Here is a 16,617-nt window from a genome sequence, read left to right on the forward strand (position 1 = left end):
GGGGCTCTGGCTCTTCCCAGGCAGAGCTGAGTGACGCAGCAGGGACAGCTCAAGAGCAAACTTGCATGACCTGTAAAGTAAAAATGATGGGGAGACAAAATGAAGATGGATTTCCACAATCAGCACATCCAGAATCTGACTTTTGCACAAAATGAAAATTTGGAGTAACTCCAGAAATGTCAGTAAATTTTTTTCCATGTTTATATCTAGCACAAAAGCATCTTTTACCATCCACACACCTCTTCAGACTTTGCTTTTCTCTAAACAGCTCCGACTGTTAAATGACACACAAGGCTCATCAAACAGCTTTATTTCTGTTGCAGACTTGCCCATTTCCCTGTGCTCCTCTCACCGGTGACCACACCGTTACTCCCTCCACAACCTGCAGCTAGGCTGGCTCAAAAAGCACTTGAATGTTGTTATTTACCTCCAGCCTCTCTGGATCAAGTTGGGAGAAAGGGATGTTTTGGTGTTATTCCATCAGGTATGGTAGCCTATACACTTGCGGCTGCAAAAAATGGAGACATCTAAGCGAAAGCACCATTTTTTTTCCATTGGCAGAGTAAAGTTAATCCTCCTAACGAGCTCTTGCTAACTCTGCTGACCGCAGTTGTTTATTGAAAAAGTAGAGGGAGGAGCGTGTAGAGTGGCTGGTCTATATTGGGAGGAGGTGAGAAACAGAGATGTGCTGGAGTTTGGAGCAAAGAGAAGAGCAGCTGTATCAACAAACGTGAGGTTTGTTTCAATCCTGTAGACGAGACACTGCGTAGAAAAGATTAAGTAGGTGAACAACCCCAAAACTCAGTTTTACAGGCTAGTACAAAGTCTCTATCTTTTCCAGAAACAGATGTTCTTATTCAGAACAGTATACCTGTATCGCGTTATTCTATAGCAGTGAGTAAAATGCGCCAGGTAAGGCAGCGAAGCATCGTTCATTAGCTCTTTGCATTACTCTTTAGCTCTCTGACTCGTGCTTCTCTGGAGGAGGCAGACGCAGCCAGGTTCACCCTCAGGGCCTCTTTAGCGTCCCAGAGAGCAGAGCCCGACCCATGCCGGCAGGTTCCCAAGCCGCTGCAAGACAGATAAGGAAAATAACCTTTACAGGCAGAAAAGCAGGTGTGTCCCAGCCCTGCAGATACCATATCCAAAGAGTCTACAAGCAGAAAGAGGAAACGGCTCTGAATCGCATCTCCTGTTTATCGGGATTCTTTTTCCTACGGGTGCCTTTGATCCCGGTTCCCGGGGAAGCGGCAGGTTCAAGGAGCTCCGTGGCATAAGGAAACCCCTGAGGTCCTTCTGCCGGGGAAAAGCTCGGCAGGTCTGGCTGTGCGGCGGCTCGGAGCCTGCGCCTGGCCATGGGGATGGCTCTGTGTGCCCGCTGGCTCTCGGTACGGGGGCATTGGCTTTGTTGACAAATACGTAAGCTGTCACTTTAGCTTGAAAGCCCTGTGCAAGCTCCTTTTGCTGTGTGGATCAAGAGGAAAACACACCCAGCTGCTTGCACCTTCTCCCTTCCGAAGCACCCAGGGGGGAGTCTCAGCCTTGTACCTGGGGGAGGGAAACCTGCAGCCTCAGGAGGAGGAGGCAGAAAAAATCACGCTCAGCTGGAAGTCTTGCCTACAAATACTGTATCTTAGCAGCAGTCGGGGCGTGCTTTCTCAGTATCCCCCATGCAATTCTGAACAGTCAGCAAAGACTTAAAAATCGGATTTCCCTGATAACTCTGACACTTGCACTGCAGCCAAGCGGAGTCCTCTGCCTGGAAAACGTTGACACAAAGGCTTCCCAGCGCTGCAGAGCAGCGGTCAGTGTGAGATGGGATCAGTAACTCCAACCCAGGGTTGAGCAACCTGTTTGTCAAACCACGATCTGGCCGCTTCCCGGGGCAGTGCTCGCTTCCCCTCCGCACCAGCCGTCACAGTACAAAGGGCCAAGGGCAGGGCAGGGGAGGAGAAACCCAGCGAGAAAAGCTGCTAGGCACAGGGTGAGATGGTGCTGGGCAAAAGCAAGCCCTACCCTGCTGTGTCCAACACCTAGCTGGTGCTTCCACAGGGAAATTACAGCCCAGGAGCCTCCAGCACATCCAATCACACTTTCATAGGAGGTTGGCAGAAGCTTTAGGATGTGCACAAGATGTCCAAAGACATCTGTAGCTGAGTGGCTGGGAGCTCAGGGGAATGCAGCCTCCACATCCCAAAACATTACCTTTTATTTTGCCTCAGAAAGCATGCAAACAGCTGTCCTTCCAAAGGTTTAGAGCCTCTCCTTATCTGCGGTTCACATCGTGCGTGGCCCCGCGGCCGTCACCCCAAGCAGGAAGGGGGAAAAAAGGGAAACTACTTTGCTGAAAGAAGGTGCTCGGTGCTAGCGAACAGCCCCCATAAAGATCTTCGGTTGTGACGGGATCTGCTTTGTGCCATGACTGCTTTTTTTTTAATAACCAGCCTCAGGAAATATCACAAGGCAAAGCCAGAGGGGAGAGCCAGTGCCAAGATCTGGGGGCCACCCGTAACCTTGAAGCGAATCTCTGCTGCTTCAAGGCAGAGAAGAGGAACCGCCGCCACTGCCTCCTTAAAGGCTGATCTTCCATCTCGACTTGTGAAAGCTTTCAGGGGGAAGTGGTCGATCTCTAGCTGTTGTTCGGAGTCATTTTCATGGAAGTCTCCAAATAGATGTTATGCCTCAGTGCTGAAGAGGGCATTTTTTAGAAAAGTAAAAAAACTCTGTTGCCACAGACCACATTTTGTTGAGGATGGTACTGAAAGCGGATGAAGTTCAGCTGTATTCCTCTCACTCTCTTTCTGCTCACTTTCGTGCATGCCCGCAGCAGAGGGAAACAAGCCCAGCAGTAACTCGTGCAGCCTGGGGCAAAGCAGAGGGGAAATCCAGGACTTAGACCCTCAAGTAAAAGCAATTCACCTGGATTTCTTTTTGCAAAAGGGCATTTTTCATCAACTCATTGGTAATGAAATCAGTCCACGTGCTGTTTTGGCTGATGCTAAATTGACTGAAGAAGTCGCTGCCTGCAGTTGCCCGTTCCCTGCCCCTGCAGTGACCACTGCCGAGGTCCACGAGGTTCAGCCTGCTTCTGCCAACACCAAATAACCCAACTCTTGGATTTACCAAAGTAATCCAGGATTTCTGATGTGTGTCGTTCTTCTGTAACACTGAGTTAGACATGTAGGAGAGAGCTCGAGGACAGCCAGCAAGCAGGGCTCACCTCCTCCTCCCCAGGATGCTGCCCCGTGCCTCATGCTGCCAGAAGCTTTCCCCACGTGCTTGTCCTTCACTTCACAACCCATCTGAAAAGACTCCCAACCCCAAGGGGCTGCCAATGAAATAGTAGGTACCGGAATTAAAAACCAAACACACCTATATCTGTATCAAAACTATTTAGTGTGTGTATATATATAGCTTGAGGACATATATATGTATATGTATATATTCTTGAGAAGCACAAGACACCTGTCTCTCGCGCTGGGACTCGGAGGTGTGCGGGGGCCAGCCTGGAGCCGCGCCGTTCCCGCAGGGATACCAGAGTTTCTATTTCAGTTTCTGCCTTGCTGCCCGGTGCCCGTTCCGCTGTGCCTGTGCGCACCAAAACCTGGGAGGCTGTGCGTGCACCAGCAGCTCTCTGTGCTGAGGGAACAGGCAGGCTGGGGAAAGGGAGAGGAAAATGCTTGTTTTCCCTGTCACCTCCTCCCGTGCAGGGCTGCCCTGCGGCAGACGTGACCGCCAGCGACAGCGTGTGCTCTGACAGGGGTGCTGCGAAACACACCCAGTCATGGTGACTTCTGTTTTCAGCTGCACAGGGGGGAACAGAAAACAACTTTCTATTTTGATAATTTTTTTTTTTTATTGCTGTTGGAAATGTGCTCTCTCGCGCTCTCAATGTCTTGCAGGTCTGAGCCCACGTTGTGGCTCCACGCATTGGGGTTTAACAGTCCGTTAAGACAAAGCTGGGAGTGCAGCCTCCTGCTTCCAGCCGCGTGACTACAGCCCTGCCGAAATCCCCGGCGCTACAGGTGGGTCACCAAAGCCAGAATTGGCCCCGCTCTCTGCATACACTTTACGTAGACTCATATCACTGTCTTCTTTGGAAGATTAAGGTGAGCTATGGGTTACAGAAGTCAGCAGTTGTGCCACCTGTAACGCTTTTGCTTCTGTTCCCTAATCAGGTCAGTAGATGACAGTGGCCAGACTTCACTCATACCTGCTCATGTGTTGCCTACGGGATTTATTACAATATTGGTCGTCGGTTTTGGTTTGGCAGAAGTGGGTACCAACGTACCGGTCACTGCTGTGCTGGGATGGGAGTGGTGGCACCGACCGTGCAGCTTCTTGCCATGAGCAGTGCAGGTGCTGCTGTCGGAGCATTCAGGCATGCAGCAGGACCGAGGTGTGAGCGCTGGATGAGCTGGAAACACAGGTCAGCCTCGGTACAAATACCTCCCCTCCAGTGTCGCGGGGCTCCTTGTCCCAGGGAGATAACGCAGCCAGCGGTATCTGGCTGTGCCCAGGCGCAGGGCTGCTCTGCACTTGTGTGCAGGAGCCACGGGGAGCGAACCTGCCAACACCCAGCGGCTTTAAGGTGGAGGGGCTCTGAGCCGCACTGCGGCCATCCACTCCGGGACTCTGCTTTCCGGCGCTATCAGTTTTGCATGCAAGAGGCTTTGCAGTCCCTGTTCTTGTTATTTTTACCACTTTTTACCTTCTGAAGCAGGCAGAGAACTATCTGTGTTAATGCAGCTGTCTTCACCCTGTGGCACATGGACTTTTGCGGTCGTTGGACTGTTCCCCAGACACTCCGTGGAGGGTGGTATTCCCGGGCGCCAGACACGGCAGTACCCATCGCCCCAGGAACACAGCGCCCGTCACAGCTAATCTTGGGCTGAGGTTGGACCGTTGCCCCCCAGTCCCAACCCGTGACCCACTGCCTGTTGGGTGCCAGCCCTCAACCCACCCCTGTCCAGGCGGCACCGCCGTGAAGGACGGCTCGACCGATGGTGCCCGCGATAAGCACCCACCCCCGTCTGCCCGGCAGCCTCTGCAGCCCTCCCGCAGCCCCACGGCCTTCTCAGCCGCCATCCCGGAGGAGAAAGTGATGCCATTTCCTTTGCAAGCTCGTGAGCTTCAATTCACACGTAACCTTGCTGTGGCTGTGCCCGCACTGGCTGCTCTCGAGTGGGGTTTCGCTGCTCCCCCCAGGCGGGGACACTGTGGCTTGCCCGGGGGTGAAAGAGGGGACTCAGGGACCGTGAGACTCTGTCGTCTGAGCCAAATCAGCCGGAGTTTTCCATCACCTTCCCTGACGCATCTTCTGTTGGCCGCAGGGATGCCTGCAGACGAGGACCCCCCCCTTGCACAGCAATGCAGAGCTCAGTTCCCGTCAATGCCTATGAGTGCATCGCCCTGTAATACCGACCCCACCGCTGTGTGAGGAACAGAAACTTCATCCATCAATAAGAAAGTGTGTGTGCTTGCATATTAAATCACATACTTGAATTCAGCAGATAAAAACGCTGTCAGAAGTGGGAATGCATTAGGAGTTGCCAGTACTCACTTTCCATTTTCACTGATTAATTTTACAGACAGAAGGGGAACTCTTGCAAAAACAGGACCGCAATTGTGGTGTGACTTTTAAGGGCATAGGAATGGTGAGACCTATAGTAAGAGGCAATAGGCACCAATAGGCACGACGGTGTAGTTGGAGAAAACAGCAAGCGGCTTTTCAGCACACAAATGTCTCTGTCGTTGCCTGCACACTCCTTCAGCCTGTGCAGCTTTAATACTTCAAAATAAAACAAAGCAACTGATTGTAATGCAAAAGCCAATCTATAACTGGCCATAGTTAAGAGGTAAAGTAACAACATCATGAACAGCTAATGAAAGCTTTAGTTTTAACTTATCACAATGGAAGGTAAAATAAAACCAGGCTTGCTGAGAGCGAGACGTGCGCATGGGCTCGTGCTGTTAACATGGACGTGTTTCACACTTTGGAAACGTGCGTAACAATCAGCCACGGAGCTTTCAGCAGCCAGAGCAACCTTGTGCCGGCTGCCTACGGAGCACGGGGCGCTGCCCTGCACCCGGCGTACCTGTGCCCTACGTTACCGTCTGGTAGAAAAGAACAGATGTGATGGAAGACGCATTGCTCTGTAACCCCTTAAAAACACCTCACAGGGGAGTCAACAGCTCCTCTCTCCCCCGAGCCGGCCCTGAAGCCTTGCCATCGTCAGCTATCTTATTAATTTGTTGTTGTTCTCCTTGGCATTTCTCCAGCGCAATCAGAAGCAAGACCCGGCTTCCTGAGCCCGGGCCCGCCCGACGCCGTTATCGCCCAGCCGGGTGACGCTCCCAGGGCTGACAGCACACACTTTCCAGTGACCTCATCTCGTCTCCAGCACGCAGACAAGTGGCCGTACCCCTCCGGTCTGCGCGGCCACGCACCCCAGGCAGCCTCCGCTCCCCGCCCTGCAATAGGGCCCCCCAAAAAAACCCCAGAGGGGTTTGTGCAGGTTGTTTGCCCTTTTTTTTCCTCCCAGGCAATGGAGTGGATAGCAAAACATCACCTCCGTAGTGACGCTAGTTAGCGAAACCAGCTATTTTACTGCTAATATTTTGTACACCCATTCTGACCTCTGGGATGACGACGGCTTGTGTATAAAGAAGGCAAGAGCCCAGAAAGGAATGTGGCACTGTCTGCTTGGCTGACTTTCTAAAAATACCGTGCACGGCTCTGTCAACCGCATGGTAGGCACAGCAGCTTCTCCCGTCCCTGCCGGGCTGATGGGATCTGATTTTCAACTTGTTTTTCTATAAGGTCACACTCTCTCTGTCCCCTCCCCAGTAATTCTTGAACCCGCTGCCCACCTTACTCTCAAAGGAGTGAATGTCTGGAAAATATTAAGGTCTTGCAAATTTTGTGAGAACAGGTAATCAGGCTGAGAAAAGAGAGAGGCCACGGAATGAATTAAGCCCTGGGAAAAACCTCAATGGGAGTCTGTGCCTTATTAGACACCAGAAAATCCACTCTTTAGTCAAAGTTTCTCTCTCATGTGAATTCGCTGGGGTTTAATGAAGTGTGAACTCCCATTAAAGCTTTTCCTGTGGTTAGGACATTTGCAATGTATGGCTTCTCTGATGTCTTATAAGCAACAGAGTTGTGCTGCAGCCTTGGAGAACTCGGTCTGTCAGTCCCCAGGCACAAACCCATAGAAAGTTATTTACTAGTTTGTTTATTTGTTCTGTGCCACATGGGGCTGCTTGTTAGATCCAGCATTCTCCCATAAACACAGACGAAAGGACAAGAGGGAAAGACAGGCTGAGTATGGTGGGAGCTATCCCATCCCATCCCATCCCATCCCATCGTGCAGCACCCGCTGCGGCACCAGCTCAGGCTCCTTCCCCCCCCGTGACCAGCCCCTCGTCTGTCTCTAGGTGTTCTCAGCTACCTTCGTGAACACCCCGGTTTTGGTTAAATTCTTAGTGTTGCCAGTATCTTGACTGGGTTCATTTTAGCTTGTATAAAAAAATTAGTCTTGTATAAAATATTCCATCTCCTGGAAGATTTTGAATCCACTGTGTTTCAATGGCGTTGACTTAGTGCTTGTTCCATCAGCAATGGCAGGTAATTCAAATAAGCATTTCAGTTTCAAAACACTTGTAACTCTCCACTGTTTGCATCTCCTTCCATTTCTCCCTTTCAGGATCAGCTTTTCAGAGGTTTGTGAGCACCTAGTAACACAGCGAGATGCCTTGAGGGCATTTCACAAGTGCCTTAGCTTGTTTGTCTGTGTCTTTTTCTTTTTTTTTTTTTTTTTTGCAAGTCTAGATAAAAGGTATGTGCTGGTTTGCCCTTATCTTCTGTTTCACTGACACACTCAAGGAATTTTACGTGTTTTGAGATGGAAGATTTTCCTTTATAGACTTCTGCAGCTTTGTGCCTATGTATTCACGCTTAGCCAAATGTCTCATGTTTATCGCCATTTTTTGTTCCCGTTCATTTATTTGGTACGAAACTAATGCCCACTGGGCTGTAATTTCCAGGACTGCTTTAAGCTGATTTTAACACAAGATTGTTTTTTCATTGGCAGTGTTATATGTTTTTGGAGGCTGTGCTGCTGGCTCCTTCCTCCGTTGCCATGGCGCAGCTCAAGCAGCGCCCCCGCCCCAAATCCTTCTTCCCAAACCCAGGTAGGCTTCTCTTCCTTCGCGGGGACGGAAACATTGCGGATCCTCTTAGTCCACAATTTGTATAATTTTATTAGGCTGATGATTTTAGCTTTCTTGCTTCTCCAGGGTTATTGAGCCTATGGTTAAAATGATCAGTGTTAGAGCAGGGAACGGCTCTCTTGGTCCTGACCAAGGGTCCTCCAAGCTTCAAATCCTACCTCTAAGCACAGCCAGAAAGCAAACAGGCACCCAAAATGCTGACATTGCTGGCCAAAATAAAAATCCTCCATCTACAGATTGCTTTAAAGCACAAATTGCATTTCTGCCCCTTTCTCTCCTGCTCTGCGGGGCAACGTGGATTGCTCTGCTCTGAAAATTGGACATTTTCAAACCGGCGGTGCCCAGCTTGCTGCGGGTGGCCAAAAGTGGTTTGCAGCCCACGACAAACCATGGTCCACTCTCCTGCTTGGAAAGGTTTCCAAAACATCGCTGGTTATGGCCAGCACAGCCAAATCAGCCCCAGGCATACGGCTGCAGCACCTGCATGACAACCTTGTCTCAGCGCCCCGAAGAGCCTCTTGCAGAGAGGCCCCCTGAAATGAATGCCAAGGTGATGGAAACCGAATGGATTAATACATTCGTCAGCTGTCAACCCAAACCCTCCGAAATGTTTGGAGCAGGGCTAGCCATGCCATTTTCTCAGATGACAACTGCGTTTCATTAGGTGTGTGCTAATGCCGGCAGTGACTGTCCGTATCAAAACTGCTCACATGTACGTACACATGCACACACACATACAGGGTTCTGGCAAATAAACAAGGCTTGTCCAGGGACAGTCCCAAAGCCAAAAGAGAGCTCTTCCCCCCCCCCCTCCCCCCGCTCTTAAACCAAGACTAATCTTCCAAGCCTAAACTTTGGATCCTGAATTTGCATGAGATTCCTTACTCAGCTCCTGCTTTTCAAAACCCTGCTCATAAACCTACTCATAAAGTAACAGACCAAACCAGAACAGGTTAAAGTAATTATATTACACCAATTACATCATATTGTAGTATTTATTTTGTTTTCTCTTTTAAAAAAATACTGAATTGTATCGTCAAGCAGAGAAGTCAAAGAAAGGGGACTTTCATGAACCTTGGTTATACGCTCAACAGTAAGAATCAGAAAAGCTTCTTCACAAAACAGAAACTCTTTTACAGGGAAGTATTTCAGAAATAATACAGAAATCTTCTCATATATGTCATTATTGACAGCAATACACCTGCAGGGAATACGATTAGTCTAAGGGCAGGAACGGCAGCCAGCTGCTCGCAGTGGGAGCTGCGGGGCTCCTGCCTTTCTGCCTCCCAGCACTTTTGCAACTGTGGCATAACTCCAGATTGTTTTTTCCTTCCCCTTCTTTCTTTTCCTCTTTCTTTTCTCCCTTCTCTATGCAAAGTCAGCAATTTAAAAGTTCATACTTCACCAGCAGTTTGAGAGGCAGAAGTTGGAGCTGGCTGAGAGGCAGAGGGCTCCCGGCGCCGAGCCCTGCCCCAGGCCACCGCTCCTCGACAGGAGCTGGATGGAAGGAAGGGGCAGAGGAAGCATGACTGACCCGCATGTGACAGGAGATGAGACAAACAACGTGTGGCTTTTACCAGTCATACACTGTTGAGAACAAATTTAATGTCTGCAGGGCACTTGGAAAAGGGGCTTAAACGCCCCAGGGATTATGTCCCATTTTGTGCATCTCGTGGGCTCCAAAACCAGCCCTGAAGCAAACCTGATCGCAACTCAGGGTCTCTTGATCGTCCTGGAGGAAAGGGCTTTATCTGGGATCAATACAGGATGAGTCTAACAGGGCTTATGGCATTCACATGCCCTTGCACTGCACCCCTGCCCAGAGCTGAATCTCCCCCGGGAGCCGAGGCGGTTCCCGGGTGCGGGAGCGGGCTGGGGCGGCACGGTTACTGTTCTGGAAGAGCTGCAAACTCCTCTCAGCACCGTTTCTCCAGCCATGCAGTGTCTTCTGGTGCCAAGCTCTTCAATGGAGACACATTTTAGCTTTCTGAGCATTGGCCTCATTTCTGGAAGCAGAAATCCCCCCTCCTTTATTCCAGAAACCATACCAGATATTAGACTACATGGAGAAAATGCAGGAAGAAAGTGCAGATAAAGTTAATTAAATATTTTTACTGTAGCCTTTTTTTTTCTTACTTGTTCCTTATGATGCATAACATCAGTCATAAAACTTCTCGGAAAAACAAATGGCCCATTTTTTGTGTTAAGCACAATACATGGGCAGGCAGCTGCAGATACAATTTCTTCTAAGAGTAGATTTCCTCCAACCGATTTATCTCTTGCCATTTTCAGGCCAGATTTGTTTGCCACTCTGTATGTTTCAGAAACTTTACTGATGTCAGTGAAACCTAAAGGTAGGTGGATCTGTTCCAGATTCACACAAAAATAAGCAAGCTCCATTAAAAAAAGGATCCTTTATGGTTTACTCTTCCAGCAAACTTTTCTCTTTCCCCCATCTCTTTCATGATTCCTCTCTGTACATCACTTCTGTCCTTCCACGCAGAACATGAGCCGTGAACTCCACTCCTCAGCACTCATCTTCCTTTGCATCTTCACTTTTTTTCCTTGTTTTATTATTTTTTGCACTGCCGTTTTCTCTTAAATTATTCTGTTAAAGAGCTGCTTATTTGGGCCTGTCTCTCCCTGGAATTCTCTCTGATCCTGCACTAAAAACCCAACTCAGACATAACGCTGAGTCTGAGTTTCAGCCAGACAATCTTCAATGACAGACTCACGATCGGATCTTTCTGTATTTTGCAGTTATGCAAGGTTTGGACAAATTTAGCCGTAGAGAGTTCCAGTTCCAGAGCTATACTTCTTATCCACATTTTACAACTCAGAGGGAAACAAAGATCTTTAAGAGACTGGCAGAATATGGTACCCATAAATCCAAGTTGGACAGCAGTGTGGGGTTTTTTTCTCTCATGTCTCTGCTGAGGTAAGAATTAGCCTTACCTCTGCTGAGGTAAGAATTAGCATTGGAACTCGTTCTGATTTTAGGCTTTTTAGATGATGGTCATGTCTCATTTCTCTCCCAGAAACCTTCGCATCCAGTAGCCAATTTCAACCACATCTGACAGCAGTAAAGATCCCCAAGACACTCTGCTTTGGCAAAACTCATGGAAAACAGGGAGCCAAGCAGAAAGACTCTCTGTGCCCCTGCAGGGAGACAGGCTGGGGCAGGGGTTCACCTCTTGTCGGGGACTGGAGCGCCGGGGCAGGAAAGCAGCCTCGAGCCCCCATCGCAGCACCCAGGAAACCCAGCTCTGCTGCTGCTCGCAGAGTTGCGTTTCCTTCCTTTGCGGGCAGCTGTGGAAGCGAGGCGTTTCTCAGACGCTGCAGCGTCCTAAACTGTGCAAGAAGAAGCTTCACTTACAGCTCACCCTTCTGTGGTGACGCCTTACTGTCCACCAGGAAACAAGCTAACGACAACAGTTTAATTCTCCCAGGTTTACACTGAGATTGAACAAGTCTGATTAAATTTAGAGTTTTATGATTTTTAGATAACAATCACAGTATTTACAAAAAAAAATATTTAGTAGTGATTTTTATCTCACCTCTGTCTAGCAAAACAACAGCCACCAGTAAGGTAGGTTCTGCAATATTTTTGATTCAGTGCTGTTGAGCAGATGGTATTTATTGACAAACCTGCTGCTAAACTGTTTGCATTCCTGGGGCTGTAGGTGCAGCCAGCCCGAAGCACGTTCACTACTCATTACCAAAATACTCATTTCCCTGGAAAACCATCTGTGTCATTCAGTCATGGCAGAAGCCCAGAAATGTCCATTCCCTCCACCGCCACCACCTCCCCAGCACTATTTATATGCATCCACGCCTGGACTATGTTTCCTGTCTCCTTTCTGAAGCCCTCATCACCTGCCCTACAGTAAACACAGGGCAGCAAGATGAATGAGATGTAAACTGTACATATCATTTCCCGTTTTTATCCTTACAAATACGAACTGAAGTCCATAAATGCAGGAGAGTGGCTAAGAGGAAGACTTGCTAATGGAGCAACCTAAACTACATTGTATAACATACTGCTTTCACATGAAAGGGATGAAGGAGAGAGAGATGGGCAAGGAGTATTACAAAGAGGTACCGATGCGGCGTGAACACAAGAACTGCCAGCTACCTCGTGTAAGATGTGCTGTCGTTCTGGCTGTAGGCTGCCAGAACCACAGAGGCAGCGACCAGTGGACAGGCTCGGACGGCTCCTGCAGAAACACGTGAAACCTCGGCTCACTCTGCTGTGCTGCAGGGGCGAGGTGAGCGAGAAACCTCAGCCCTAAAAACATCGACACTTCCTTGTCTCCTTGGGACCAATGTTTGGCATTGGGGAGCTGAGGGAGAGGTGGGTAAGGTATCACTCCATCGCTCCCTAGGAGCTATTTACATACCTCTCAATTAAATTTCTATGCAACAATTTGCATAGCTAATTGTGCATCTTTTATGGTGTCATGGCACAACCCTCCGTAAATACATCTTTAATTTAGGATGATGAATGCACCTTGCCACTCCACCCTAGGGGGTGGTAGCTTGTACTTCTTTGTCCTCACCTGATTCAAAAGGTGTAGAATTTCACCCAGACACACTCTCTTACTAACAAAATTAAGTTCTGCATTGCATCAGAAATGTAGATGTGTCTCGCAAGGTGGATAGATGATGGCTCAGACTGGCTTGTCACTGATTTCCTCCTCTCTATACTGACAAGAATTCCTTTTCCTTCACTAACAGATTCATAAGACATCAGATGTCTCAATAGTCTCATATCTGCATAAGTCTTGAAAAATGTGAACAATACCAGATTGACAATGGATATGAACATAGAGGTTGTCCAGAGAGGTTGAGGAATCTCCTTCCTTGGAGATCTCCAGTGCTGTTCTGAACGGGGACCTGAGCAACCCAATCCACTGTTAAGGCTAGCCCTGCTTTGAGGTCCAGCTGTACCACATGACCTCCAGCGGTCCTTCCCAAAATACATTTTCCTATGCTTCTATGACTATGGAAAATGCACCTATGGTATGTTTTATGATTTGGAATAATTCTTCCGAGTATCCCGTCCCAGCGTAATTTGTTTTCTGGAATAGGAATTACACCGGCACTCTCTTTAATGAATGAATTAAACGGAAAGAAGGCACATCTATAGAGCACTCCACTCACATGGCCTGAACGCCAATAAAAAACTGACTTGCATTTCCTACCCGTTGGCTTTCAGGCTTTATAGACTGTGCTCAGTTTGTTGCGTTAGCCTGGGCAGACATCGGTGCTGAAGGGCAGGATCTACAGCCACCCACTCTGCGCGCAGGACGGCTTGAACCTGGAGCAAGTCAATGCGCTGGCTGACGAGGGACATTTGAACTCCTGTTTGGGCCTGACTAGCACACTGAGTAAGGACAGAGCCGTAGCAATGGGAAACACTCAACTCAGGCACTTTTATGCAAAATTTAGGCTTTCTGAAACAGAATAAAATAGGAGAGTCCCTGCTGGGGGTGGAGGTAGCACAGAATAGCTGCTGTGCTTCAGCTCACACCCTCACTTATTGCAAAATAGCTTCCCTGTTTAGACAAGCCCTAAGAGATGTAGACATTTATAATGCGTATTTAATCTTTCCATCTCTTTTCTTACTGTTTTGATGTTTCCTCAGGCTTTGAAGATTCGGGATCATTTTTTCGCAGAAACTACAAGTCTTAAGGCAAAAATAAGGCAGCTAGAAATTGCCTGCTGCCAGTCAGACTAGAGAGTTTGTAACTTTTCCCAGCACAGGAAATGTTCAATATTTTAATAGCAGTGACCATGTTTTAATGCATTTATGCCCTCAGGGTTATAGAAATCCTTCATTCACAGCATTACCCACCCCAGATCATAGGACCACTAATATTTGTACAGTGCCATGGTGCTTTTCAACAGTATCAAAAGATAGACAGCTCCGCTTGGGAGCCGTCCGTGCTCGCCTTTGTTGTTCTATTTAAAACTGTATTGGGTCTGGCTGGGATGGAGTTAATTTTCCCCACAGCAGCCCTCATAGTGCTGTGCTTTGTACTGGTAGGCAGAAAGGTGTTGATAACACACCAGTGTTGTGGCTACTGCTGACTATTGCTCCACACCATCAAGGCTGTCTCCCCAACATCCCCCCACCCCTCAACCCCAAAGGCCAGTAGGCTGGGGGTGGGCAAGATCTTGGGAGGGGACACAGCCAGGACAGCTGACCCAACCTGACCAAAGGGACATTCCATACCATATGACGTCTGCTGAGCAATAAAAGCTAAGAGAAAGGAGGAGGAGGGGGGGGCATTCATTATTAAGATGCCATGAACACGCCAAAGCAAGTGCTACATACTCAGCATAGTGGAAGCAACTACTGGTTGGCTAGAGACATAGCCTGTAAACCATGCCACTGCCCAAAACACCATCTTAGGCCTTGAAAGGCAAATGTTGTGGCGACATGGTACCCCAGAAAGAATTGAATCAGACAATGGGACTCATTTCCAAAATAACCTCATAAACTCCTGGGCAAAGAAACGTGGCACTGAGTGGGTGTACCACATCCCCTATCACCCACAAGCCTCTGGAAAGATTGAGAGATATAACAGACTGTTAAAGACTATGTTGCGAGCGTTGGACAATGGGGCATGGAAGCACTGGGATACAAATTTAGCAGAAGCCACTTGGCTGTTTAACACCAGAGGATCTGCTAACCATCCTGGTCCTGTCCAAACAAAACTGCTACGTGCTGTGGGAGGAGATAAGGACCCTGTAGTGCACATAGAAGTGGCCGGGGAAGGCGGTGTGGATTGCTCCTCCCATGGGAAAAGACAAACCCATTCGTGGGATTGCCTTCGCTCAAGGACTTGGGTGTACTGGGTGGGTAATGCAGAAGGATGGGGAGACCCAGCATGTGCCTCAAGGAGTTTTAACCTTGGGGGAAAAATAATCTGTGATGTGAGTTGTATGCTGTAGGAAGTGATGTAGCAGGAATGACCTGAACTGACGAAGAGTGAGTTTCGCAAGGAACTGGGCGAGTGCAACGATGACCCAAACCAAGCCGGTGTTGGTGCCCAACCATTGAACACCCTGCTTCTCCTGTCCTGAGCACCCACCTTGAAAGACGGGGCTCAAGTCATAGCCTGTTTTTATGAACCTTTGGAGGAGTGGAGGAAACCCATGGAATGGGAGAATAACATCTATCTGTTAAAGGACAGGCGCTAGTAGTTAATGAGAATGTATAAGTCTGTATGTTGGGGATAAAGATGGTTTAAGCATGTAGTATAAGTTGTAAGTGTTGGTAAGAAGACATATTGGTAGTCCACATTCCCCGTGGTCACCTAGTTGCCTGTAAGGAACGTGCTGAAGCACTTAATAAATGCTCTCTGTGTTGTACAAATATTATGAAAAGCAGGAAATTTTTATGTATTAGTGAAATATACAGTACTGTGGATGCAAATGTTTCCTGCTTTATTGCTTTTATACGTGTAATGCAATAACAGACGGTTGGGTGTTTGGCAGTCTAGCACACATATTTATGGAGCATCTCACTTTAGGGATAATGTAAGCAATAAAGCTTTCATCAGCACCCTGAAATATGAGTTGACTGTCAGAAGCTGCTAGATTTTTTTTCATAACACTCGTATTCAACTGCCTCCTTATTACTCTCCTTACTTTTTGTGTTTTACTTCAAAGTTGTAACCTAAAATAACTATTGCTGCATTCACAGATCTTCTATTTGTATGAGTGTTCACACTTATATTAATGTACTATAAATGCAGAAGTTAAAAAAATACTCTTCCATTAAATGGCATGGGAAACCTGAGTGTTCTGATTGAGTAGTAGTGATGCTGCATTTTTTTCCTTACTGTATTGGGTCTGGCTGGGATGGAGTTAATTTTCCCCACAGCAGCCCTCATAGTGCTGTGCTTTGTACTGGTAGGCAGAAAGGTGTTGATAACACACCAGTGTTGTGGCTACTGCTGAGCAGTGCTCCACACCATCAAGGCTGTCTCCCCAACATCCCCCCTCACCAGTAGGCTGGGGGTGGGCAAGATCTTGGGAGGGGACACAGCCGGGACAGCTGACCCAAACTGACCAAAGGGACATTCCATACCATATGACGTCTGCTGAGCAATAAAAGCTAAGAGAAAGGAGGGGGGGGGGGGGGGCATTGATTATTACGACATCTGTCTTCCAGAGCAACCGCTACACGTACTGAAGCCCTACTTCCCGGGAAGCGGCCAGACATCACCTGCTGATGGGAAGCAGAGAATAAATCTTTTGTTTTCCTTTGCTTCCACGCGCAGCCTTTGCTTTTGCTTTATTAAACTGCCTTTATCTTGACCCATGAGTTCTTTTCCATCTTCTTTTCTCCCCCACCCCATCCTGCTGAGG

This window comes from Gymnogyps californianus, chromosome 9 (assembly GCF_018139145.2).
Source record: "Gymnogyps californianus isolate 813 chromosome 9, ASM1813914v2, whole genome shotgun sequence".
NCBI lineage: Eukaryota > Metazoa > Chordata > Aves > Accipitriformes > Cathartidae > Gymnogyps > Gymnogyps californianus.